At 44.3% G+C, this 18,962-nt stretch overlaps 1 long non-coding RNA gene across 4 annotated transcripts in view; it reads right to left on the bottom strand.

Moving 5' to 3' along the window:
• LOC103877986 overlaps positions 1-18,962 on the bottom strand; it is a 123,200-nt gene that overhangs the window by 90,589 nt on the left and 13,649 nt on the right. For 2 of the 4 annotated variants that reach the window (XR_004178719.1, XR_004178721.1), the window contains exon 3: positions 11,715-11,792. This is a non-coding gene — a long non-coding RNA (uncharacterized LOC103877986). Of the gene's footprint in view, positions 1-9,076; positions 10,274-11,714; positions 11,793-18,962 lie in introns of those variants that run through there. The other 2 variants (XR_637934.4, XR_637933.4) reach the window with 2 other exon arrangements.

Genomic DNA, 18,962 nt, shown 5'->3' with positions numbered 1-18,962 from the left:
GTTCTGTTTGCCTTTTAGTGAGGAAAGAAGTTGCACAGAGAAAGGCTGTTCTCAGGATAAGAAAGAACCAAAAAGAAGTTGCCAATATGGAGAGGCCCAGGGCATGCTGGGAAGGGAAGCAGAGAGGCCCAGGGCATGCTAGGAAGGGAAGCAGAGGGGCCCACGGCATGCTGGGAGGGAAGCAGAGAGGCCCAGGGCATGCAGGGAAGGGGAAATGGAAAAGCCTAGGGACCGTGGCTGCTAGAGAGCCTGCTATTCCAGGTTCCTCTTGAAAGTTCTTGTGCTCAGCTAGCTAGTCATTGTGACTCAGCTCTGCCTGTGAAGCGCCTACAGTCTAGTTGAGAAGGTAAGGTACATATGTATAAATATATTAAAAAGCAGTTTGAGGCCACATTTAAATATATCAGCAAGTGAACAATATAGATAATAAAAGCAGAAATCCCGTGAGTTGGAAGGTTAGAGGAAGCTTCGTGGGAGAAGTAGGATTCCCGATGGATCCTGAAAGATGGGTAGATTGTTGGAGAAATGGAGATAATTAAGGTCCCACTGCTAGAGAGACTGTATATAAGCAGAGGAAAAAATGAACTCAGCATGTTGGGAAAACCTATATCTCCCAGGCTATTTTATTATTGATTTTCATCATCTCCTGAACTTCAGTTGGTTGGATTGCTTTTTGCCATTTTGCCGTCACTCCTTAAGTCTCCAGGGCAATCTCCAGCATTTACCTTTCTTTATTTCTGTGACAAGAAACAGATCTGTCTTTTTGCCTTTTGGGGCACTGGCTTCCTGAGTATAGAAGTCATGACTGTGATGTGCAGTATGCCTGGGAAAAATAAAAGGAGTTACTCCTTGCATCTAAGGTTAGACTTTCCTCATGGCAAGAGATTGTGGGGGATAGTTTTCGGCAGTGATCCCATCTTCAAACACTTCTGGGATACCCATGACTAGCTAACTCCTGCTGGCGACTGTCTTCCATCACTGACCTTGAGTTTCTCCAGAAAGAGATCACATGTGGGGCTTCCATGACTGTGTTTATTCAACAGCAACACTGACCAGTCTGGCCACAGAGTTAGAACTGGCTCAAGTCTGGACCCTGAAGGCATTGATCAACTTTCTGGTCTCTCTTGAGCTTCTGGGGTCTCAACCATTCATCTGATTACTCAATTTATCCTGGCCAAGAGATTTAGCCAAGAAGAAAGGGCATCTGGGCAAAATGCCATTAGGAAGGTTGTCCCCCAGGAAACAACACACCCTTTATTTATGGTCTTTCCTTTCCCCCCATCAAATCAGATTTTGCTTTCTCCCATTACTGAGGTGACAGAGACAAAGACTTGTGTTTAATATGCAAAAGCAGTAGCTTACATCCAAATTGCTATTATCCCTGCAAAAAGACTTCTTTCAGAGCTTTACAATCCTTTTGCTATTTACTTTCATTGCGTGGGTTACATTTACCTATTTTTTGCTGCGAGTTTTATATAGCTTAATCACAAAGAAAAAGAAGCAGTTCTATACTACTATTTCTTTTTCTAACCAGTCATCCCATTGAATTTTTATTAAGAAAAATTCTACCTGGATGTAAAAAAAATTTTACATGAAGGAGTTGCAGATAAGTATAAGAATTGCACATATGCATAAAATAATTGTATTTTATCTTATTTATCTTATTTTCCAAAAGATGATAAAATCACTGACATATGCAAGTATAAAAGCACTATACGCCCTGTTTCTTTTGGTTTCCTTATCTGTACAATGGAAGATTTGCCCTGTATAGATTATTTTTAAGTTTCCTTCGAGTTTAATATTCCTTGGTCCTACAGGAGGATATGGTGCTGCTTTTGTTGGAAATTCAAGATGGTAGCATCTAAAAAGAGGATTAGACAGAGAAATAGAAATTTGTTCTGGAGTAGACTGGCAACTACCATCTAAGACCCTTTTCTGTCTGGACAGGTCTTTGAATGGTCTGCATTAGCATAAGTGGAAGTAAGTCAGCAATTGCTCCATATTCACCTGGAGTTTAAAATTGGCAGCCAAAGGTTGCAAACTCAAATGCCTCCAGGGTTTTGAGGTTGGTACTGTAGGTGGGACCTGAGGGGAGTGGTAGGAACCCCAGTCTGTAGGAGAGTGCTTGTCTCCTCCCTAAAAGTATGTAAATAAATAAATAAATAAATAAATAAAGGTGGCCAAAACACACAGACAAATCTCTGGCTTTATTTAGCCTGCAGGCTACTAGTTTCCTACCCTTAAATTCCAATTCAGCCTATCTCTTCCTTTTTTAAGTAAAGAATCTGAGGGACAGTAATTTGCCCAAGGTCAGACAGCAATTTAGTAGTACAGCAAGCCTGAGAAGCCGGATGCTTTGCTCTCTCAGTCAGTGTTCTTCCATCTGGTTATCTCTCAGCTCAGATCTGTCCCAGCAAGCAAGCCTGCTGATTGTCTAAACACTGAATAGGTTGTGGCTTTGCTGCCTTTACCTGAACATTGTTTATAACAATAGCTACTTCATAAAGGTAAAAGTAGATTGCTATGGTTAGAATACGTGCCACAGAAATTAATGTGCTGGAGCCTTGATCCCCAATGTAACAGTGTTGGGAGGCGGGGCATAATGGGCTGTGTTTAGCCCCAGAGGCTTGTCTCTTTCAAGCCCTTTTGAATGGACTAATGCTGTTATAAAAAGGGCTCATGGAATTAGATTCTTCCTCTCACCTTTCTTTCTCTTTCCTCTCTCCCCATCCCCCACTCCCAACTTTTTTCCCTTCCATCTTCCATCTTGAAAGGATGAAGCAGGAGTGCCCTCACCAGATGCCAGTGCCTTGATCTTAGACTTCCCAACCTCCAGAACTGTGATAAAATTAATTTATGTTCTTTATAAATTACTCAGTCTCAGATATTCTGTTATAGCAGCACAAAACTAAGACATAGATCTGTGTTAAAGTCACTTTCAAAAAGTGTTAATATGTTGTTAATTCATTATTAAATCATGAACACTCTAGAACAGTGACATTCAACAGCTCCATACATAATTTTAAATGACTTAGTAGAAACGTTTTAATAAATAAAAACAGTATATCAAAAATATCATTTTGACTTGTAATAAATATATAAAATTATTAATGGGATATTTACATTCTTTTTTCATAGAACTCTTCAAATCTGGTGAGTATCTTATAGTACACCTTAATTCAGACAGCCACATTTCAGGTGCTTGATAGCCACATATGGCCAGTGGCTACCATATTGGATAGTGTGGTTCTAGAAGGTTCCTTGTTTCATTCTCACCCTACTCCCAACCAACCAGGGAAGGGACAAAGTTCCCAGAGGCTTGCCTCTTTCAAGCCTTCTATTGTTGGTTAATTAAATCCCTAAGCAACGGTTGAGTCACTTGCAACTGTGGAAGACAATTTAAGAAATCTGTCTCAAAGCCAAGAACATAGCTCCCCACGTAAAAGGAGGGGAGGCAAGTCCTTTGAGCTAGATGCCTTGAAGGAAGAGTCTGTACTGAGTCAGGTGCCCCTGTGTGAGAGGGAAGGAGATAAGTCATTGCCAAGGGGACAGAGGAAAGCAGAGAAGATAAATGGTTCTCCTTAGGGTCACGATTTCCCTCCAAAGTCCCTGTGAAGGAGGGTCTATGGTGCTTTACTCACTTAGTTCTCACAGCCTCTCCATGAGGCACGTACTATACTATTCTCATTTTATAGAGGAGGAAACCCAGGCAGAGAAGTCATGTACTTGCCTGAGGTCATGTAGCTAGTAATCAGCAAAGCTAGTGCTCAACACTCAGGTCTGATGGACTTCAATACCAATTTATTTATTTATTTATTTATTTTCTTTTTGAGACGGAGTCTTGCTGTTGTCACCCAGGCTCAAGAGCAATGGTGCGATCTTGGCTCATCGCAACCTCTGCTTCCTGGGTTCCAGCAATTCTCCTGCCTCAGCCTCCTGAGTAGCTGAGATTACAGGCACCTGCCACCATGCCTGGCTAATTTTTGTATTTTTAGTAGAGACAAAATTTTGTATTTTGTATTTTTAGTAGGGATTTCATCATATTGGCCGGGCTGGTCTCGAACTCCTGACCTCAGGTGATCCGCCCTCCTCAGCCTCCCAAAGTGCTGGGATTACAGGCGTGAGCCACCGCACCTGGCCTCAATACCTATTTCTTAACCACTGGGCTATATTAGGAAATTCTGATGCCATCTCCAAATATCACAGAGGGCATATGAACTTTTGCATAAAATGTGCATAATTGTTTGGTGGTTACATACAACTTATTACTGTCTATGTGACTGAATGGTCTATTTTCAGGCAAATTTCCATCTAAAACAGTATCACTCTTTCCCAACACAGTTGGTTGCTTCTTAATCTTTCTTTTTGCTATTCATTTTCACCCATCCACTATTTCTGGTGGACTCCTGGGAGCAAAACTGTATGGGAAAATGGGAGACTCAGATAGCAAAGAAGTAGGAGGTGAATGCCAGGAATCAGCAGGGCTGGCTTTCTGTATAGGAGTTGGCTGAATGTGGCATCTGATCTGGGATGGAAGAGGAGGGAAATATCACACATTTTGTTTGTCTCAAAATATCCTATCAACCTCAGTCCTGTAATTAGTGAGTTATTCCCACCAGGTAATTCATTTCACCAGAGGAAAGGCATTTTCTCCAGAAGACCCCATTGAAATGAAGCAGGCCTAATGGGGAGGCCAGGTGGAATAGCAGCTGAGCCTGTAGTCTGTGGGGCTGTATTCCCTGTATTTGACACCCTGCCCTGCCACTTTCCAGATGAGCCGCCTTGGACAGTTTACTGAAATTTCTCTGCCTCAGAGTCTTCATCTAAAAACTGGATATAGCCAGGCATGGTGGCTCACGCCTGTAATCCCAGCACTTGGGGAGGCCGAGACAGGCGGATCACGAGGTCAAGAGATCAAGACCATCCTGGCCAACATAGTGAAACCCTATTTCTACTAAAAAAAAAAAAAAAAAAATTAGCTGGGCGTGGTGTCATGCGCCTGTAGTCCCAGCTACTTGGGAGGCTGAGGCAGTAGAATCGCTTGAACCTGGGAGGCAGAGGTCGCAGTAAGGCAAGATCGCGCCATTGCACTCCAGCCTGGTGAGAGAGTGAGACACCATCTCAAAAAAATAAATAAATAAATAAATAAATAAATAAATAAATAAATAAATTGGATATAAAACTAGTTTTACATGATAGGATTTTCAGGATGATTAAACAAGATGAGGAATACAAAGTTCCTGAAGAGTCAGCACTCTAATCTTACGGTGCAATAGCATGAATGCCCAATTCAGTGGTCCTTAACCACTGAATCACCAGGAGAGTTCATTAAAATACAAGGACCCAGGCTTATTTTCCCAAGACGGGGAAGGGTTACAAACAAGCAACATTTGTCCCTTGCCTTGGCTAGCATTGGTGTACCAGAATATTAAGTCCTTAGCCATGTGGTGCCAAAAATACCAAGAGGCCAAGTGATGTCGTGGGAAAGGCACAGGCTTCAGTGTCAGACAGGTCTGTGATGAAACTCGGCCCAGTCCCTTGCTGGTTATATGACTTTGGGGAAGGCTCTTCATCTCTCTGAGCCTCAGTTTCCCTATTTGTGAGATGGAAATCATTAAAGCTGTCTTTTTGCTTGTGGTAAGGATTAATTTAGGGCCAGCAGTGCCCAGTGGTCAGCCAGTGTGATCAGGATGGAGCCCTCACTTCGTTTGACACCAAGGTCTCTCACAACATGGGAAATAGAGCTTCTGGGAGCATCCTTGGGAGCAACTGGGCTGTCCAGCTGGCACTGAATGGAACTGAATTTTCTACAGGAGGAACAGCTGCCAGGTCATTGGTAAGCTGGTCACTGAGGATTGATGCCAGCTCAGAGATATCAGTAGTGGAGAAGCTGGTTGGAACAGAGACAGGCCATAGGGAGGGGTCCATTGGCTTCTTGTTTACTACAGAATAAACTCCTTCTATTTCTGGGAGTTAGAACCCTTCATATTAACCTAAGGAGTATTCCCTCCACGCCAGTAGAACAAAAATCTCCCACGTAGGCTGCACCCTTTTGAAGAGGTGGATGAGTCCTGTGAGTGGTGGGCCTTGTGGTGGTGGTGGTGCTGGTGGTCCCTCCCACCCCATCAGGAGGAAGAATCACTTTGGAATCTCCCTCCATTCAATCTTTGATTTACAGTCTTGTAATGGAACAATTTAATTCTCAGCATTAAATGCACAAACAGATTCACACACATTATACAAAACCAATAATTCACAGGCAAGCCAGAAGAGATCTGAGACTTAGTCTACAGAGATGACAGACACAGTGATTCTCTCCTCCCTGTTTCCCATATTCCACCCCCAAATACCCTGCAGTAGTCCCCCATCTGTCCAGGTGAGGAGGAAGCCCTCAAAGAGGAAATCTCCCCTGCTGCTTCTAGCTCAGGATATGGTCAAACTACAAGATCTTTTTGGCCATAAGACATTCTAACAGCGGATCCTGGGAATGGGGACAGAGGAGGGAGGCTTGGAAATCAAGTTCAGCTTTCTTTGCAGTTGTTTCCTTGTTATTTACATTATGAGTTTCCTTGTTTCTGAGCTGTTGTTGACATTTTGCCTTTATTCTGGCCATTGCTGCCTCCTACGCTGTCTCTGGGAGCACACGCCTCACCTCTCTCTCTCAGGTGTGCTAGAATGTAGTTCCTGGCCTGACTTATTCCTCTTTACATCCCCAGTACTTAGCACAGTTCCTGGCATCTCCTCCATGATTGTTGACTGTGTGGAGTGGCTTATGATTGCACTGGCAGTGAGACTCACTTAAAGAAGAGTGGCTTTGTTATGGTTTCTCTAAAAGGTGGCTCTGTCCATATCTGGCTTGACTGAACAGAGGGCAAATGGGATGGTGGGAGGAGAGGAATCAACAGTTTCCCAGTTTTTCCCCCAGGCAATAGGAAACACCTGGGATTTGGAACCTGAAACCTGCATTCAGGAGACCAAACTTCTACTAACTGGACGAACTTTGGGCCATCTACTCAAGCCCACTGGACTTCAGTTTATTTATTTGTTTCCTGGAAAATATAGTAAGATTTTTCCCTTCCTGCCTTATAATCAAAGAAGCTGTGACAATTTAAGAAATAAGGTTTTGGAAAATGCTCTGTAAAGAAATATGTGAATGACAGCTATTATTTTTCATAAAGTGATTTCTTTGGTGAGTTCATAGTATTGTAGCTCAAATGTATTAGGCACCTACTATGTCCTAGGCACAGTGTGAGGTGTTTCAAGAAGTACATAATCAAGATGTAAAAGGAGTGGTGTGAAGACAGCTCAAAGAAGGGAGCCATTCATAGACAGCACCCACCCCAGGGGTGTCATAGGTGCTTCTGTTGCGAAAACAGCCCAAAGTCTTTCATCTTTTTAAGTTTGAAGTAACATGGAAGGCATCCTCATTTGGCTTCAGGACACCCCCAGGCCAGTCTGTGAATGGCTCCCTTCTTTGGGCTGTCCTCATTTGCACCCAATGGTACTGGTCACCAACTATGGGAGAGAATTAACTAAATATGATCTCTGTCGAAGCAACATATGGATCATGGAGACTGTGTGATTTCAATTATCAGTGTCTATTCTATTAATAATAGGTGTTGTAGGAGGAAAAAACTAATAGTGTCAGCTAAAACTTGCTTTTACAAATAGGCCAGGCACTATTCCAAGTGATTTATATATGTATTTACTCATTTAATCTTTACAAGAATCCCACCAGGTAGGATCTGGTGTTATCCTCATTTTACAGATGGGGGCACTGGGACACAGAATGTTTAAGTAACTTCGCTCTGTCTCCCAGGATGGAGTGCAGTGGGGCGATCTCGGCTCACTGCAACCTCCACCTCCTCGGTTCAGGTGATCCACCCGCCTCACCTCCCTAGTAGCTGGGACTACAGGTGTGTGCTATCACGCCCAGATAATTTTTTTTTTTTGTATTTTGTATTTTTAGTAGAGATAGGGTTTCACCATGTTGGCCAGGCTGGTCTTGAACTCCTGACTTCAGCTGATCCGCCTGCCTTGGCCTCTCAAAGTGCTGGGATTACAGGCATGAGCCACAGTGTCTGGCCTATACTTCTTATTTAAGAACAACTTGGCCGGGCACGGTGGCCCACACCTGTAATCCCAGCACTTTGGCAGGTGGATCATGAGGTCAAGAGTTCAACACCAGGTTGGCCAACATGGTGAAACCCCATCTCTACTAAAAATACAAAAATTAGCTGGGCGTGGTGGCGTGCACCTGTATTCCCAGCTGCTCAGGAGGCTGAGGCGGAAGAATCACTTGAACCCAAGAGGCGAATGTTGCAGTGAGCCAAGATCATGCCACTGCACATACTCTAGCCTGGGTGACAGAGTGAGACTCTTATCAGAAAAAAAAGAGCAACTTTAAAAAAAAAAAAAAAAAAAAAAGATAAAATCATGACTCTCCTACAGGTATAAAATGAGCACATTGCTATGGTTTGAATATGTTCCCTAAAAAGCGTATGCTGGAAACTGGATTCCCAATGCAACAGTGTTGGGAGGTGCAGCCTGATGGCAGGCGTTTAGGTCATGAGGGCTCCACCGTCAGGAATGGATTAATGCTGACTGTGAAAAGACTCGCTGCTGCCAGTCTGAGCGCTCACTCTCAATATGTGATGTCTTCTACTGTGTTATGATGCAGCAAGGAGGCCCTCACCAGATGTAGCCCCTGAACCTTGGGCTTTCCAGCTTTTAGAACTGTGAGCCAAATACATTTCTGTTCATTACAAATTACTCAGCCTGTGGTATTCTGTTATAGCAGCATAAAATGGACTAAGACAGACAGGTTAGGGCTTCTCTTTTCTTTTCTTTTTTTTTTTTTTTTTTGAGACTGAGTATTGCTCTGTCGCCCAGGCCGGAATGCAGTGGCGCGATCTCGGCTCACTGCAACCTCTGATTCCTGGGTTCGAGTGATTATTCCGCCTCAGCCTCCCAAGTAGCTGGGACTACAGGCACATGCCACCACGCCCAGCTAATTTTTGTATTTTTAGTAGAGATGGAGTTTCATCATGTTGGCCAGGCTGATCTCAAACTCCTGACCTCGTGATCTGCCCACCTCAGCCTCCCAAAGTGCTGGGATTACAGGTGTGAGCCACCGCACCCAGCCACATGTTAGGGATTTTTAAAATTCAGAACTGGATTGAATTTGGGCTTTGCTGCTTACTAGCTGTATTAAGATAAATGCATTTTTTAACCTATAAAATGGAGATAGATACCACATGGACAGCAGTGAAGATTAAACGAACCAACCTATGGCTATGAGGAAGATTTCTGATGCAGGTAACAGAGCCCCCAACTTAGTATGATATAACACAATAAGAAATTATTATATGACATGCTAGGAAGTCCAGAGATATCTCAGGCTCCAGGGGAGAATACTCAGTTCCACCCTCCTGTAGGTGTTACATTCATCCTTAGGTTGATAACAAGATAACTGTAGGAATTTCAGGAATCTCATCTAGAAAAAAAACCAGAGAGAAAGGTCATCTCTTTCTGTGTCTCTTTCACAGAACCTTTCTTTTCCAGAACTTTCCTTCATGCTTCATTGGGCAGTGTTCTGTTATTTGACCTTTCCTCAACAAGTCCTTGGCAAGGGAGATGGAAATATCATGACTGGCTTAGACTAATCAATACTTACTTTTGGAATTGGAATGGGGTCACCTTTCTCTGGGTTTCAAAAGGAAATAATAGATGCACAAAATTGGGGTTCTGTTAGCTAAAAAGGAAGAATGGAGAAGTAGAAGTTGAGTAGGCCACCCATAGGTTCCACTACTATCTGCGAATGCCCAGTATAAAGATTAATACCCAGCAGGTATATGTCCAAGAAATGTTAGTCATCACTTTTCTCAGTGACACCTGAATGTGATGTAAAAGACTGATTTGAAGGCACATCTTCATGCAGTTCTTCACTCAGAAATCAAGTCATCTGACAGGTGCCGATGAAAATTTTTTCAGAAACTTCAGATGGACAGCTTCCAGAAGTAGATGCTGGCTCTTCACAACTTGCCGCACATTGCACAGCCCATTACGTTGCCAAGCAGGTATCTTGGGATTGGTGGGTTGCTCCTTCTGCTTAGAGGCCCCAAGCATCTGGTGTTTCTCTCTTCTGTGTTGGCGGATCCTCTGAACTTTGATACAGTCTTCATTCCACAATTGGCAAAGAAAATCTCCTCTGGGATACAGCCCACACACGCCTCATGCCTGGGGAGGCATGACTCCCGGCCCTGTCCTTTCACTTCAAATGAAATATAATAAATATGAAAGAAAAACAAAAGACAGGCAGACAAAAAGCAGACTCAGAAAGACAGAATGAGAAAACACATATACACTCACAAAAGCAAGGGAGAACAAAAGGAGGCAAAGGGCAGACATCTCTCTGTCCACTGGAGCTCTGAGGAATCAGAATTTCTAAAGCTATTTTTTTTTTTCTTTTTGAGACAGAGTCTCGCTCTTGTCCCCCATGCTGGAGTTCAATAGCATGATCTCGGCTCACTGCAACCTCCGTCTCCAGGGTTCAAACGATTCTCCTGCCTCAGCCTCCCGAGTAGCTGGGATTACAGGTGCCCGCCACCACGCCTGGCTAATTTTTTTGTATTTTTAGTAGAGAGGGATTTCACCATGTTGGCCACGCTGGTCTCGAATTCCTGACCTCAGGTGATCCGCCCTCCTCGGCTTCCCAAAGTGCTGGGATTATAGGCTTGAGCCACCATGCCTGGCCTCTAAAGCTATTTTTTAAAATGTAAAGATTTATGACTTATCCTCTCCTTCCTGATAGCCCTCTTTTCAGCAGCTGCTTTATTCGTCTTGAGGCAGGAGGATGAACAAAGGATCTTTCCTCCTCAAGAAACACCCCCTCCTTCCTCAGTTCCACACCCCTGCCCTAGGAATCCATGACTCCAGGAAATATTTTCAGATAAAACAATTCCAGTTACTGGAAAATTGCAAGGCTTTCCTCTGTGGGTTTACAACAGCCTGGCCTCTGACCCTGGCCTCTGACTTAGTAAAAGAGATTTACTAAGTGATAGTAACACCTTTTATGTACTCAACGTGAGGCAAGTCACTTTATCCGTCTCAATCCAGGCTCCTCAGGCTCATAATGGTGAAGGTTGGAATGGATTCGTGGTTTTGAGTGTATATACGTATGTATGTATGTACATGCATATTAAACTATGTACATTGTATATAGTTTATGTATATGACCCTCCTTCACAGGGGCTCTGTCCCCTTGGCAATGACTTAGCTCCTTCCCTGCCGCACAGGGGCACCTGACTCAGTACAGTCTCTTCTTCCTACAAGGCATCTAGCTTAAAGGACTTGCCTCTCCTCCTTTTACGTGGGGAGCTATTACATGTTAAACAACAGAACATTATTTCAAATGCTGACATCTTATGTGGCACTTCAACATAAAAACAGGTCAAGGCAAGGGCTTTAACTGAAGGAAGGTGAGCATGGAAGGAGTGGAGGAAGAGCAGAAGGAATCTTTGAAATCCTTATCTTTGGCCACAGCAGCCTCTTGAAGTATGGCCCCAGGTGGGGCTTCCCAGGGCAATTTGATAACCATTGACCTAGCTGCTCTCTAAGGCATTGTAGATCTAAAACACAAAAGTCTTGCTTTGCCTTTATCAAAAAGAAAGTCTGATTCCTCCCTTGTGGATTCACACAGTAACACAACATACCTTGAAGTGGAGAAGGATGACAAGAACCAGGAGGGCAAAAATTCCCTTCCTAACCCCGTTTCTATCTTCTTTGGAATTCTGAAAAAAAATAAATAAATAAATAAGAAAAAAAGATAGTGAATGGTACAGGGAATAATACAACTCATACCACCTGTAAGGTTAGCCAAGACAAAGTACAAGAGAGAGACCCGAGGTTAGGCGAGGAAGTTTATTAACCTGCTGGCTGCCCGCTTAACAGTCAGAAAGGAGGCAGCCCCAAGCTTACAGAATGAGGGGTTTCTACTGGGGAGGGGAGTTTGAGGGAGTTCTTTGGTGTGGCCACATCCCTGGGTTGTTTGCTGGTTAATTTTGCCACATATCACCTTGTGACGTTTATTACAGGAGGGTGTAGTTAGTTTGTTTATGCTTCCCACGACGCAGCAAGGTCTGGTAAGTGAAGTCTGCGGGCTTCACCAAGGCACCTAGATAAGGGCTTAGAAATGTAAAGCGGCTTGTGGGAAGGAGAAGAGTTGCAGAGCATTACAGGGAGGGGTGGGCAGCTTGGTGAGGTTTGAGGAGGAGTGTCGGCAGTACCAAGAAACTTTTGGGGGCAGTTTGTTTCTAACACCACCCATAATCATAAAATGACAATTTGACATATTTGTCTCAGATAACTTTTTTATTTACTTTTATTATTATTTTTTGAGACAGGGTGTTGCTTTGTTGCCCAGGCTTGAGTGCCATGGCGTGATCTTGGCTCACTGCAACCTCTGCCTCCTGGGTACAAGTGATTCTCCTGCCTCAGCCTCCTGAGCAGCTGGGATTACAGGCCCACACCACCACACCTGGCTAAGTTTTGTTTGTTTGTTTGTTTGTTTGAGACGGAGTTTTGCTCTTGTGGTCCAGGCTGGAGTACAATGGCACGATCTCGGCTCACCACAACCTCCACCTCCCGAGTTCAAGCGATTCTCCTGCCTCGGCCTCCCGAGTGGCTGGGATTACAGGTATGCACTGCCACACCCGGCTGATTTTGTATTTTTAGCAGAGGCGGGGTTTCACGATGTTGGTCAGGCTGGTCTCGAACTCCCAACCTCAGGTGATCCACCTGCCTCGGCCTCCCAAAGTGTTGGGATTACAGGTGTGAGCTACTGCACCCAGCCGATGAGTTTTTTTAAAGTAAAGAAAACCCGGCAGATGAAGTTCTCTTAGTTCATCACTCTAATCCTATTTTCCTCCTTCTCTCTTCAGTTAAACGCTATCATGACTGACGAATGCCTGCCCCCAATTCCCCCGCCCAAAAGATGTTCACTTACCAACCCCTGGAACCTGTAAATATGTTGCCATGGCAAAAGAGATTTTTGCAGATGTAATTAAATTAAGGATTTTGAGATGGGGGAGATTATTCTGGGTTAGCCAGCCGGACCCAATATAATCACAAGGGCATTTATTGGAGGGAGGCAGGAAGTCAGAGGCAGAGAAGGAGATGTCATGGTGTTGCATGAGGTTGGTGATGATGAAGCAGAGGCTGGTAAGATGCATCCAAAAGCGAAGAAATGCAGGCAGCCTCCAGAATTTGGAAAAGGCAAGTATTCTCCTTTAGATCCTCCAGAAGGAACACAGCCCTGCTTACCAACTGTAGACTTCTGTGTTGTTTCGCACTATTACATTTGTGCTGATTTGTTACAGCAGCAATAGGAAACTAATACAGTGAGTTGGGTGAGTTTCCATTTGCTCCATGCATGTTTTTGTTTTGTTTTGTTTTGTTTTTTTGAGACGGAGTCTCGCTCTGTTGCCTAGGCTGGAGAGCGTTGGCACTGCAAGCTCCCCTTCCTGTGTTCATGCCATTCTCCTGCCTCAGCCTCCTGAGTAGCTGAGACTACAGGCGACTGCCACCACGCCCGGCTAATTTTGTTTTTGTATTTTTAGTAGAGACGGGGTTTCACCATGTTAGCCAGGATAGTCTCGATCTCCTGACCTCGTGATCCACCTACCTCGGCCCCCCAAAATGCTGGGATTACAGATGTGAGCCACCATGCCTGGCCTCCATGTTTTTTACTTGGACTAGTTGGATAGACACAGAAATACAGAAGATAATTTTGTTTTATGTATTTTCTACAGTTACCTGATGTTTTTGAGAATATCCACTTGACATGTAAATATCTAATTCATCCAATTTAATTGCAATATAGTATTTTGTCATATGACTATACCACAGTTTGTTTATGTAAGTCTCTAAAATGGGCTGGGCATGGTAGCTCATGTCTGTAATCCCAGCACTTTGGGAGGCCGAGGCAGGCGGATCATGAGGTCAGGAGATCAAGACCATCCTGGCTAATACGGTGAAACCCTCTCTCTACTAAAAAATACAAAAAATTAGCCAGGCGTGGTGGTGGATGCCTGTAGTCCCAGCTACTCGGGAGGCTGAGGTAGGAGAATGGCGTGAACCCAGGAGGCAGAGTTTGCAGTGAGTCAAGATCACGCCACTGCACTCCAGCCTGGGTGACAGAGCGAGACTCCATCTGAAAAAAAAAAAAAAAGCTGTCTTAGTCAGCTTGGGCTGCTATAACGAAAAATCATAAACTGGGTGGCTTAAACAACAATGTATTTCTCACAGTTCTGGAAGCTAGGAAGTGCATGATCAGGCACCAGCAGATTTGATGTCTGGTGAGGGATTTCTGGTTCATAGATGGTGCCTTCTAGCTGTGTCCTCACTTGGTGGAAGGGAGGAATGAACTCCCTTGGGCATATTTTACGGAGACACTAATCCCATTCATGAGGGCTCTACCCTCAGGACCTTATCTAATCCTAATTATCTCCCAAATATCATCTCCCACTATCGTCACATTAGGGGGTAGGATTTCAATACATGAATTTTGGGAAGCCTAGAGCATTCAGTTTATAACAATAACAAATGTTTATTCTACTTGATTCTGTGGCTAGTTGGGTGATTCTTCTGGTCTGAACTGGTTTGGTTGGGGCTGGATGGTCTAGAACGGCCTCGCTCATATGTCTGGCCTCAGTGGAATCCCAGGACTGTGGGTATGGCTGGAGCTTCTTTCTGTGTAGTGCCTCTCGTCTTCAAGTAGTACTGCTAGGAACAGCTTGTTGACATGGTGCCACAAGGGTTCCCACAAGCAAGAGCCTCTGTTGGCATGACATTTGCTATCATCCCATTGGCCAAAGAAGGTTATGTAGCCAAGCCCAGATTCAGCAGGTAGAAAAACAGACTCTACTGCTTTTTGAGAAGAGGGGCAAAATCACATTGCAAAGGAGCGTGCATGCAGAGACAAGATAAATTGGAGGGTATTACCGTAACAACCTAATGTAGCTGATAATAAGAATCCAGCTTCCAGTGTGCTTAGAAATCTCAACATTCATCTCAATTCAAAAAGTATGCTCATTTTCAACTATGGTCTCTGCATGCCAGTAAAACTTAACTTATTTTGGCATGCCAGGCTACTTCCCCCAGGAGCCTTTCCCATGCTGTTTGCTCTGCCTGGAATGCTCCTCCCCTCTCCGTGCCAGGCTAATTATTATATTTCCTTTAAGTCCCTTCCTAAAGTCACTTCCTTAGGGAGCCTTTCCTGACTCTTCAGACCAGGCCAGGTCTCCTGTTCTACACACTCAGGGCACTACAGATGCTGTGTTTACAGCACGTACCACCACTGTCATGAATTACTTTGTTGTACAATTATTTGTTTAATATCAGTCTCTCTCTCTTTCTCTCAACCTCAACCAAAGGAGCTCCAGGGCAGAGACTGGGTCTATCTTGTTCACTGCTGAATTCCCAGCATCTAGTACAATGTCTAGCATGGAGTAAGTGCTCAGAATTGGAGGAATAAATGGATGAGCCTATGAATGAATGGCCTGCAATGTGCTCAGCATGGAATAGGCCTGCTTAAAAACCTGTTGGAGTAGCAGATATGGAAAACTGCAACCTGGTGGGGAGTGAAGACTGGGTCGTACAAAATGATTGAGAACAACTCAGAACCAAATAGAGGGTGAAATACCAGATGCTGGGCTGCAAATGCCATGGAGACTGGGAAGAAGGGATTAGGATAAATCAGGTGGTCACAGAAGGTCATAGCGGGTAGCACTTGAGTGAGGTCCAGAGGAGGAGCGGGATTTAGAGGCAAGGATTTAGAGGAGGAGCAGGATTTAGAGGCAGTTTGTAGGGAGGCTAATATATTAAGGTCATGAGTTTGCTCATCTGTAGTTCCTATTCTACTCAAATCCTCATAAGCTCTTTATCATAAGAGAAAGTAGGCAGGAGAGTAAGGGGAGATGGTTCAGTGGAGCCAGTCCTACTGTTATTGAAACAGCTCCAAAAGGTTATGTTTCAGAGGAAACTGCAAAGTTGTGTCATCCACATAAGCAAAAAACGGCTCATTTAGAGACCAGAGAGATTCCTCTGAGCCACTGAAACAGAACAACAGTAAACATCTGCTTCTACTCTTCTGGAAACATTGTGGTCTGGATGCTCTGTCTGTCACTCCTCTGCTCTTTTGCTTTTAACTATTATGAAAACGTCCAAACCTACATGAAGAAAAGAGTTTAAGAAAGTCCATCACCAACTTCAAAAAACATCAATGCTTCCTCACATTTGTTTCATGTCTCTCCGTCTCAACCCTAAGTTTTTTTCTCCTAAAGCATTTTAGAGCAAATCCTAGATACCATGTTATAGCACTCCTAAGTACTTCAATACAGACATCTAAAGGAAATAAGGGCATATCTTATGTAACCACAACACCTTTTCATACCCAACAAAATAGAGCATAATTTGTCAACATTCTTTAACACCTAGTTCATATTCAAAATTTCTTGATTGTCTAAAAAAATGTCTTTTTGCAGTTGGTTTCTTTGACTCAGAATCTAAACAAGATCCTCACATTAATATCTTTTAAATCTCTTTTAATCTAGACTGTGGATGTTCTCTTTCAGCTGGGGCTTCCTTTACCAACAGCCTGCCTCAGCCCTCACAGTCCTTATCTCGCTCCTGGATTGGCAGGGAGCTGAAAGATCAGAAGCAGGAGGAATGAAGTCAACATGGGGAGAGCACGGGAGGGATGGAGTGAGTATCAGATGCCTAAGATGTTATGAAAAAAAATCCTAATCAGCTTCAGAAGAAACAGATTAGAATAAGAGACTCTTAAGAACTGGAGTTGACCTGCATGCTCTCCTAACACCTAAGAATGTCAAGAATTTACAGAGATTATAAGAGGCTGATTCCTGTGGGCAAGAGAGGAAAGGCAAGAGAAAGGAAATCAGGATGAATCTAATGGACAACACACAAGCATAGGCAGGACCTAATTTACAGGGCCCAGTACAAGATAAAAATCTCAGAGCCCTTGTTCAAAAATTATTGGGAATTTCAAGATGGCAATAGCAGTGCATCAAACCAAGCAGAAGGCCCTTCAAAGCACAGAGACCTGTGTGACTCCACAGGTTACATGCCTGCCTTTGTGAAACTGGCCCTGTGCAATGGGTGGCCGAGTCTAGGAGGCCCCAGGGAGTTGTCCTACAAGGTCATGCTCTACCAATGCGTGTCTTGTTTGCATTTCAGAGACAAGCAAAGGCAGTGGAAATTGTTTCCATATCTTGGAGTCACCGCAAGCATCTCAGACTTGTCAGGATGTCTAGGGATGGTGAATGGCTTTTAGAGGGTCATAGAGATCCACATTGCATAATTCAATTCCAAACCATGGATAGTGGTGGGTTTGGACCCTCTGGCCTTTATGCTTGTCTCTGTGAGTATAGGCTCTAGAGCCAGAATGCCTGGGGTCATAGTCAGGCTCCATCACTGTGTAACCTTGGCCAGTTACTTGTCCTCTCTGTGCCTGTTTTCTCATCTATTAAACGGGGTTAATAAAGACACCTACCTCAGGCTGGGCGCAGTGGCTCACGCCTGTAATCCCAGCACTTTGGGAGGCTGAGGTGGGTGGATCACGAGGTCAGGAGATCAAGACCATCCTGGCTAACACGGTGAAACCCCATCTCTACTAAAACTACAAAAAATTAGCCGGGCACGGTGGTGGGCACCTGTAGTCCCAGCTACTCGGGAGGCTGAGGCAGGAGAATGGCGTGAACCCGGGAGGCGGAGCTTGCAAGGAGTAGAGATCACGCCACTGCACTCCAGCCTGGGCGACAGAGAGAAAATTTGTCTCGGAAAAAAAAATTAAAATAAAATAAAATAAAAATACCTACCTCAAAGGATTGTTGAACATTAAATTGGTGTATTTTTGCTGCACATGGCAAGCACGATGCGTTTGTTAAAACAGGATAAATCCAGCGGCTTGAGCTGTACAGGTCCAGGCAGATATCTGGTAATGGTGAAACTTTCAGGATGAACAGACTCTGCTTTTCTAGGAGAGAGAGGCTGTGCCTACATCCTGATCCAGCTTCCCAAAAACATACACAATGGTCATTCACTCAGTAAGTGTTCATCAAGTGCCTACCATGTATCAGGCACTCACTGAGTGGAGAGTGAGCCAGGCATGGTTCTGATCCTTAAGGTGCTGACCTCTAGCATAGGGAGGGCTCCACCTGCAAAGTCAGTTGTGCCTCCAGGTCTAGGAGCAGACCTGGTTCCAGGTAGGAGGAAGGAGATACTCTCAGCCTGTAGCCCATTAACAAGGTAGTTCTGCAGCTCGTAAGCATGGTTTGACTTCAGTATCCTGAGTCCTTGTTCCCAGTCTGCTTTATGATATTCTGCTCTGACCAAACACCTGCCTAATAATTCAGCATTTCCCATCTAAGATTCAGTATTTTATTTCCTGCCCCAAAACTCAGACACTCCCAGTCTTACTTCTAATCCCTGCTGTTGAAACCCCTGAGATGCTGTTACCTGCTTGGCTCCTCCCCTTCTTTGAAGGGGTTCTCAGGATCTTGAATTAAGTTTGGGCCACCATTGGTTAACAGTGATCATGTCGTTGTTAAGAAAGACAATGGGGAAGGTGGCTGGGGCACAACACCAGGACTTTTAATGGCCTTCTCAGGCTGGCCTGGGCCCGTGTGTGTCCATCTCTCCAGTAACTAGTCTCTGACCCTGTCCTCATATCCTGAACACCTGGCCACTCCTTGACTGCACAGCTGCACAGATTAGATTCCCATCTCACCAACACTCAAGCCCAGGATCTGAAGGATTCCGGTAGGGGAGGCTGCAGGAGCCCTTAGGAATGTCAGTTTGACATTGAAACAAGTTTTTTTTCCCCTCAACTAACAAATTATTGGCCCTCTGCTAAGGCCTTTGAGGGGGAGTTTGAGGGGGAT

Source organism: Papio anubis, chromosome 1, assembly GCF_008728515.1.
Source record: "Papio anubis isolate 15944 chromosome 1, Panubis1.0, whole genome shotgun sequence".
NCBI lineage: Eukaryota > Metazoa > Chordata > Mammalia > Primates > Cercopithecidae > Papio > Papio anubis.
Note: the sequence above shows the minus strand (reverse complement) of the source record. Positions and strands in the feature narration are given on the sequence as shown.